This window comes from Gossypium raimondii, chromosome 11 (assembly GCF_025698545.1).
Source record: "Gossypium raimondii isolate GPD5lz chromosome 11, ASM2569854v1, whole genome shotgun sequence".
Lineage (NCBI taxonomy): Eukaryota > Viridiplantae > Streptophyta > Magnoliopsida > Malvales > Malvaceae > Gossypium > Gossypium raimondii.
Window position 1 is genome coordinate 17797572 of NC_068575.1, and position 8456 is coordinate 17806027.

Sequence of the window (8456 nt, forward strand, 5' to 3'; positions counted from 1 at the left end):
GATATTACCCATTCGTCCGTCAATTACGGGCTTTTAATTTTCAATGAATTTAATGAGTCCACGTTAAAAATCCACTTGTTTATTATCAAATTGGCTTAAATGTGAATTTGGTCCCTTAACCTTAACTTGTCACCTTCTCCCGAATTTCAAATTGGTACTTGAAGTTTCATTCCGTCAATTAATTTAGTACTTTTTATGAAACACGGTCTAATGTCAGAAATTTTGGACCTATTAGAGTTTATATTATATGTCATTATTGTTTATCTCTAATTAAATTTAATTTAATTAGTAAAGAGATAAATCAATAAATTAAATCCTTTTAGAACTCTTATATATAAAAAAAAACAATATTCTTTAAGGGTTATTTTATCTCTGACTAATTAAATTAATATGAGATAAATAATAAATAAAAGAGTTTAGTCTTTATAGAATCCTCAAATGAAGAAGTTAAATTCTAAAAGAACTCTCACTTGACTAATTGGCACTATAAAATTGGGTCACCTCCAAACTTTCAACACACATTAACAAGTTCAAGAAGTCCAAAAATCATCTGTAGAAATCTTTGAAAAAATTTTAATGAACTACATATTACTTCTGAACAAAAGCTACCTTCCAATCCAAGTTCTACCGAGAAGAGGACCAAAAGCTGTTTTTGAAAAAAGTTGCCTTTTGATCCAATTTAACTAATAAAAAGGAGACTCAACTTTTTTTTTTCAAGATCAAGCCTAAAAGGCCCTTAAAGCAGAATCTTCCTTCCAATATCGAGTCTAGACAAACCTCAAGTCAAAACTCTCCTCAATTCGATTGCATCAACATAAAAAATATAAAACCTATTTTCTAGATCAAGTCTCGATGACTCAAAACAAACTCAACCATCCAAGATCAAGTCTGGTTGATCTTTCCATCCAAACTCTCTCCAAACCTCTTTTTAAGATCAAATCTTGACAACCCTTGAATCCAAATCAAATCAATTTTTCAAGCAAGTATCTCGCCTTCAAGATCAAGTTTTTTTTTTGTTTTGCTTTTTTGCAATCAAGAGATAATCGACTTGAAATTTGTAGGTCCACACTATTTAACTTTGAGATAGGTAACATTCTTGTGTTTTGAAACATGGAATGATAATATTGTCCATATAATTTAAAGAAAAAAAGTTTAAAAATTAGAAAAATGGAATAGATTAAAAATATAAAAATAATTTTAAATTCTAAAAGTAAAATATATATGTATAAAAATTTCAAATCTACAAATTTAAACTTTCTTTTCATTCTCAAATTCAATCATAGAACTAAAAACACCAACATCTTGAAATCAATTAAACCTTTTAAGGTGAACCTCGTTACGCGTTGAAATACGAGTCATGATTTTAAAGTTCTCTGTCATTCTTAACAGATATTCTCTCGAAATATGATAGAAATAGGAAGGAAAAGATATCAAAGGATAACTTGGGATATAATTTTCGAACTTGAAACAAACCAGAAACGAACCTACATTATAAAACAATGCAACCCAATTTCTATAAGGTTGTTAAAAACTCGAGAAGTTTGAAAAGGATGAAGAACCTTGACCCACTATCTATATGGAGATAGGAACCAAAGGTATAGGGTTGATCGCCACACTGACAAACTTAGAAGGAAAAACGAGAGTGATAAGATCGAAATGGCGTGAACGCCATAAGAACGAATCTTGGTAAGTTCAGAATAAGTTCTTAAAGAATAAAGAGAAGTTATCTCACAATTATAAAACGTTCATTCGTTGGTTAACCTTCAAATGTTTACAAGACAACAATTTATACTAAAAATATGAACATGAATAGCAATTTTCAACCATTAATGAGTTACATATATCAACTCATTCATGAACCAAATTAATGATGTATGTTCATCTGTTGAATGACCATAAAGTCACATTCTTCCTCGTGTCGCCCATTCATGCATGCTTAATGGCTAAGCATTCTTCAAAAGTCTCATACTTCCCCCTTGGTGGATGATGGCTTTTATGGTGCATGGAAATGACCAAATGTCTTCTTCTAGAATTCTCCAAAAAGCCTTTTTTAGCCCCTATTTGGATAGTGGCAATTAATAAGGAAATGATTGGTTGAATGGTCACTTTTCAAGCTAAAAAGAAACAACCATCTTGAGTGTGAACACATGTTGATTCCAAAAACGAATAGTCATTTTGTAGTACTTGAAAAGTTGGCCAACCATTGATACTCTTAGGATACAATAAACACACCATTAGGACCCAACAAACAATTTATTTAAAATGTAATAAAACAGACATGATAATGACAACATAATTAAAACATATTTTAGGACATATTAAAATCTATGCAATAACAATACATAAATTAAATTCTAAATTAAATGTTGTGTAATTTAGAATACTAAGAAGGACGGTTTGGGCCTTAAAAGCCCACATGCAAAATGTTGTATAGACTTTGAATGTTTTCATCTTGAATTTGAGCCTTTCGCGCTTGGCCCAATCTCGAGTCCTTTTAGCCGTATCACATAATGTGACTGAGATCACATCATACCCTGCCTCTTTTAAGCGATTTGTCCTCAAATCGAGCCATTTGCTCGAGAAAAATCTTTGCTAATCACGGTCCCTTAAGTTGTACTTTCCAGCCACTGAGTTAATAACAACTCTTTTAATAACCTGACAAAAAAACACACCTTTATAAGCAAAATCAATGTAAGTTTGTTCTTTCAATTCATCACCTACATAGAATTGAGATAATTTAAAGATCATGCAATTTGTATAAACATGATGAATATCAAGATCTCCTTTCAAAATTTTGTAAACACAAGTTAACTACGGGATCAAAGACATAGTTTTGCCTTACCATTTCATCACAAATCACAAACTTCGTTTTTGATAGAAACAGTGAAACATTGAGCAATTGAAAGTCATCAACACAATTATACAAAATGGAATTCTTACACTTGGAACCTTGTAAAAATTGTGTATTCTTTCACTCCGGGTTGAAACACGCAGTTTTGATCTGCTGCGTCTTCATGAAGCAATTGTGTTTCTTTTGAGATCAAATCATACATGCTAAATAAAGAAAAATTAGGTATATGCATGTTCAAACAAACTAAACCCTCAATCTTTACTCGAATAAGCATGTATATCCATGAAAATTTCGAACCATGGTTTAAAGAACTTACATAACAATTAGAATCCAAAATTTTAAAAGCTTTATGTGAAAATTCTTTATCATTCTCCACAAACAAATTTTGTAGGCATCTACTTAAACCAAAGACATCAATGGATATCTCAATTTTTGGTTTAATGTCACGTAAACCAACACATGAGGAAAATGTTTTAAGACACTATTAGAGACAAACTCATCAACAACATTCAAAGAATACCATGGTTTAGTCTTAAAAAGTTTCTTACCTTGTTTACCTTCCGACACTTGAAGAATATTTTCACTTTCCAACTTACCTTTCTCCCAAATATGGAGTCACCTTTCATTGGGGAAGTAATGAAGTTGGAACTCCACCAATGGATCTTTACAAACCTAAAATGAAGAGATATCACAAGGCAAACTCGTACGTTGATTAGTTAAAACATCTCTCACTTTTGTATAAACATGTTCTTTCTTTTCACTCTCTTCTTTTTCAATCTTAATTTCTCTTCTCTCACACTTTTTTCTTCTCTCAAGCTCTTTTATGTTTCTCTATTTTTCTTTCATCAACAACTTTTCTTTTTTTTGCTCTCAATTTCTTTTTATCTCTATTTCTCACTTTCAAGTTTTTCTGTTCTTGCTTGGTATTTACAAATAGATTTTGAATTTGAAGAACCTAAAATGGTGGACTTCTCTTGGGATCGAATTGGAGGATCATCATAGAAAACACATTCATCTTCCCTCATTGATGTGGGTGAACATTTTGGCACACTCGTGGTAACAACTGCATACTTGATTCATGTATCTTTATGTTTGCTTCAGAAATATGCAAACTTGCTATCCTCATTGCTCCGTCTTGACTTTCATGTTAAAGAAGAATCAAAATATTGATCCCTCCTAATGGAATCATTTCTTTCTCATTACACAATAGAAGTCGTGTGTGATTGACTCCCTGGTGATCTTTCTTCAACTCGGTTTGATCTTTTATGTACTTGTTCGAATTTAGATCGTATAAATCTTCGTATCTCTCTCATCATATCTTAAAGTTCTAAATCTGAAAACTTTTCCTGAGACAAGATTAACAAATATTAGTATACAAAGACTAAATTTGATAGGAAATTGTGTATCTCACCAAAGCAAACCTTACAAATTTCATTCAAAAAGAAAAAGTCACTCATCTCATGTTTGCAAACAAAATTTGACTTTTTCGACTCGGATGATTTCACTTGCTCATGCCTTTTTCCACTCGAACTCTTAAATTCTTTAAGAATTTTTTGGGTGAAATGAATTTAACAAAACGTAATTCTTAAGGGCATTGTTAGGATGGAACACAAAAGAAAAAAATGGTAGGTTTGAAAAATGATTTGGTAGAAAAGGTTCAAAAGGCTTAAAATGGTGATTGGAATTTAATTTTGGCTAAACGAGCAAACGAAAAAATTTTTGCTCGGGAAATTTTTTGCTATCGTAGAAACTTAACAAAATGTGTAAAATAGGCTAAAAAACATGAATGAGATAAAATTTTTCTTGGAGGGTTTCCGGACTCTTTTTTTAACGAATCTTAAATCATTTTTTCCTTTCCTTTTTTTCATGGTTTTTTAAACTTAGGAGAGAGAAAATATACGATACCTAAGAAGACACTAGCTCTGATACCAGATGACGTGAACCTCGCTATGCGTTGAAATATGAGTCACGATTTTAAAGTTCTTGATCGTTCTTAACAGGTATTCTCTTTAAATATGATAGAAATATGAAGGAAAAGATAACAAATGATAACTTGGTATATAACTTTTGAACTTGAAACGAACCTACGTTATAAAACAACGCAACCCAATTTCTATAAGGTTGTTAACAACTCGAGAAGTTTGAAAAGGATAAAGAACCTTGACCTACTATCTATATGGAGATGGGAATCAAATGTATAGGGTTGGTCGCCATATTAACAAACTTAGAAGGAAAAATGAGAGTGATAAGATTGAAATGGCGTGAACGCCATAAGAACGGATCTTAGTAAGTTCAGAATAAGTTCTCAAAGAATAAAGAGAAGTTATCTCACAATTATAAAATGTTCATTCGTTGATTAATCTTCAAATATTTACAAGACAACAATTTATACTAAAAATATGAACATGAATAGCAATTTTTGGCCATTAATGAGTTACATGTATCAACCCATTCATGAACCAAATTAATGATATATGTTCATCCATTGAATAACCATAAAGTCACATTCTTCCCCATGCCGTCCATACATGTATGCTTAATGGCTAAGCATTATTCAAAAGTCCCATACTTCCCCCTTGGTGGACAATAGCTTTTATGGTTCATGGAAATGACCAAAAGTCTCCTTTTAGAATTCTCCAAAGAGCCTTGTTCAGCCTCTATTGGGACAATGGCAATTAATAAGGAAATGATTGGCTGAATGTTCACCTTTCAAGCTAAAAAGAAACAACCATCTTGAGTGTGAACACATGTTGATTCCAAAAATGAACAGTCCTTTTATAATACTTGAAAAGTTGGCCGGCCATTGGTACTCTTAGGATACAATAAATACACCATTAGGACCCAATAAACACACTATTTAAAATGTAATAAAATAGACATGATAATGACAACATAATTAAAACAGATTTTAGGACATATTAAAATCTATGCAATAACAATACATAAATTAAACTCTAAATTAAATGTTGTGTAATTTAAAATACTAAAAAGAACGGTTTGGGCCTTAAAAGCCCACATGCAAAATTTTGCATAGACTTTGAAAGTTTTCATCTTAAATTTGGGCCTTTTGTGCTTGGCCAATCTCGAGTCCTTTTAGCTATATCACATGATGTGACTGAGATCACATCACTTTTCAACTCTATTTTTTACTATCACCTAAATTAATCTAAAATTTTAGATAATTTCTTTCCTTTTTAAATCCTTGTATTTCTTGTATTTCTTTTAAAGTTAATTTAAAATTAAATTTTATCGATTTTTTCATAACAAGTTTTCTCATATTTTTCCATCAACAAAACAAAACAAAAGAGAAAAATAAAATTCTTCTTCTACTTCATGGACCTTTACTTTCATCAAGCCTTTTGCAACCTAAAAAACATTAAATCTTCTCTCTCACTACCAAAAATTTCACATACCTTTAGCTTCACAGAGGATTTTTTTGATGAAAACTTTTCTCACCTCTTTTAAGACCATCAAAGAGATGTAGAGGGAGGAGGAAGATGAATAGATCTAGATTTAGGTTTCTCTCATTTTTGATGCTTCACTTTCTTACCAATTTTTCTTTAGTAGCAACAGTAGACTTGGGACAATTAGGATTTGAATGGGTCGAAGTTGGTTGAAGTGGAAGAGGAGGAAGGTGATTTAGTCTTGACCAAGGAGGTAGAGAAGAATGGGTTGCGAGTTGAAACGTGTGGATTGCACCTTGCATTTTCGTTGAAATAGAGCCAATGTCATGACGACGAAGAGCCAACAACATGAAAATGATGTCCCGACCAGAAGAGTTGCCTAGTCTCGACGATACAAAGAATGATGCCCCAACGAGGCAATATGCCAGGTCACGACGTAGCGATGTGAGTACTCAACTTAATCATACTTCTCCTTGTTAAACATTGTTATCTTTTCCCAGTCAAACTCTAATAACTTCTAGAGATATTCAAATCAGATTAGCTATGAATTTTAGTCTATAAATAAGGCTTTTAGGAACCCTAGAGAGATTGATAAAAACAACATAATTAAGAGAGAGTTTTGTGGGAATTTCGGGAGAACTTTGTATTTTAGGGTTTGAGTTTGTTTATTTCTCCATATTATAATCCTCTTTCAGTTTTTTTCATTTTAGTGAAGTTTTCTTCTCTCATGGTTTTTTATCCTCTTCGGAGGGGTTTTCCACGTAAAATTTGTGTCCAATTTTCTCATTGTTCGTTTTTGCTCATTGTTTAATTCGGGTTTAACTTAACAGACTGGTATCAAAACTTGGTTCAATTTTTGCATTCAACTCATTTAGAGATGGCATTAAGGTACGATATCGAGAAGTTCGATGAGATCACAAATTTTAGTTTCTAACAAGTTCGGATGACAATAATTCTGGCTCGGAATGGTCTAAAGAAGGTCATTACAGGGCAAAAGCCTACAGATGTGAATCAAATAGAACAAGAGGAGCTTGATGAGAAGGCAGCATCAACAATTTAATTGTACCTCACGAACAATGTATTACAAGAGGTACTTGCAGAGAAAATGACAGCAGCCTTATGGAGAAAATTGGAAGCCCTTTACATGACAAAGTCTCTTGCAATTCGTTTGGTATTGAAACAATGATTATACACGTTATGTATGGCAGAAGGTGAGTCTATTAGTGTCACATTAGTGAATTTGCTACTCTCTTTAATGACCTAAAGAATGTTGATGTAACAGCCCGATTTTTGGGTCTAGTCGAAACAGTGGTTTCGAGACCACAAATTTGACGAAGAAAATTTTATTTTTATGGTCTACAATTTCACGGAATGATTTCGTGAAAATTTCGTTTGAAAATTTCGACGTTTGAGCACTTAATTTATTTAAAATGTCTAAATTGATATGTGATCTCGAAAATTATTGCAGTAAGAGAGTAGGTATTCTTGATATAGTAAAACAAGAAAATTTCGAGGACGAAATTTATTTTAAGGGGGAGAGAAATGTAATACCACGAAAATTTTTACAGTAAGATATTATCTTTGATATAGTAAGGAAATAAAGTGACAAAAAGGAGAATTTTGAGTTATGACAACATTGGGAAGTATATTATGACATATTAATTAAAGAAAGGATTAAATTGCAAAAGTGAGAAAAGTTTTGTTACCCAAGAGTAAATACTCAATATTTAAGGGTTAATGTATAAATATGAAAAATTTGAAGGACCAATAGTGTAAATATTTTAAGGGTGGAATAATCTAGAAACTAAGGAAAATGGATGAATTGAGACCAAATTGAATAGATAAAGAATTATGAGGACTAAATCATAATTTTACCAAATTAAGTGATGACTCAAGGATGGAATTCTAAAAGATCTAAAGGGCAAAATGGTCAATTAGATGAAAGAGAAATCTAGAAAATAATGATGATGTTGGAGATATTTTAGATTAAATAAATAAATAAATGTTAGTTTATTAATATTTTAATTTGATTTTTAAATGATATTTTATCATTTTATTATTATTATTTTATTTAGTATATATATATGGAAGAAAAGATGAAGAATCATCATCTTCTCCCATGCATTCCAACATATGAAGAGAAAATAAAGAAAGAAACTTTCTTTTCTTTACAATTTGGTCCTCTCACTGAAAATTCACCA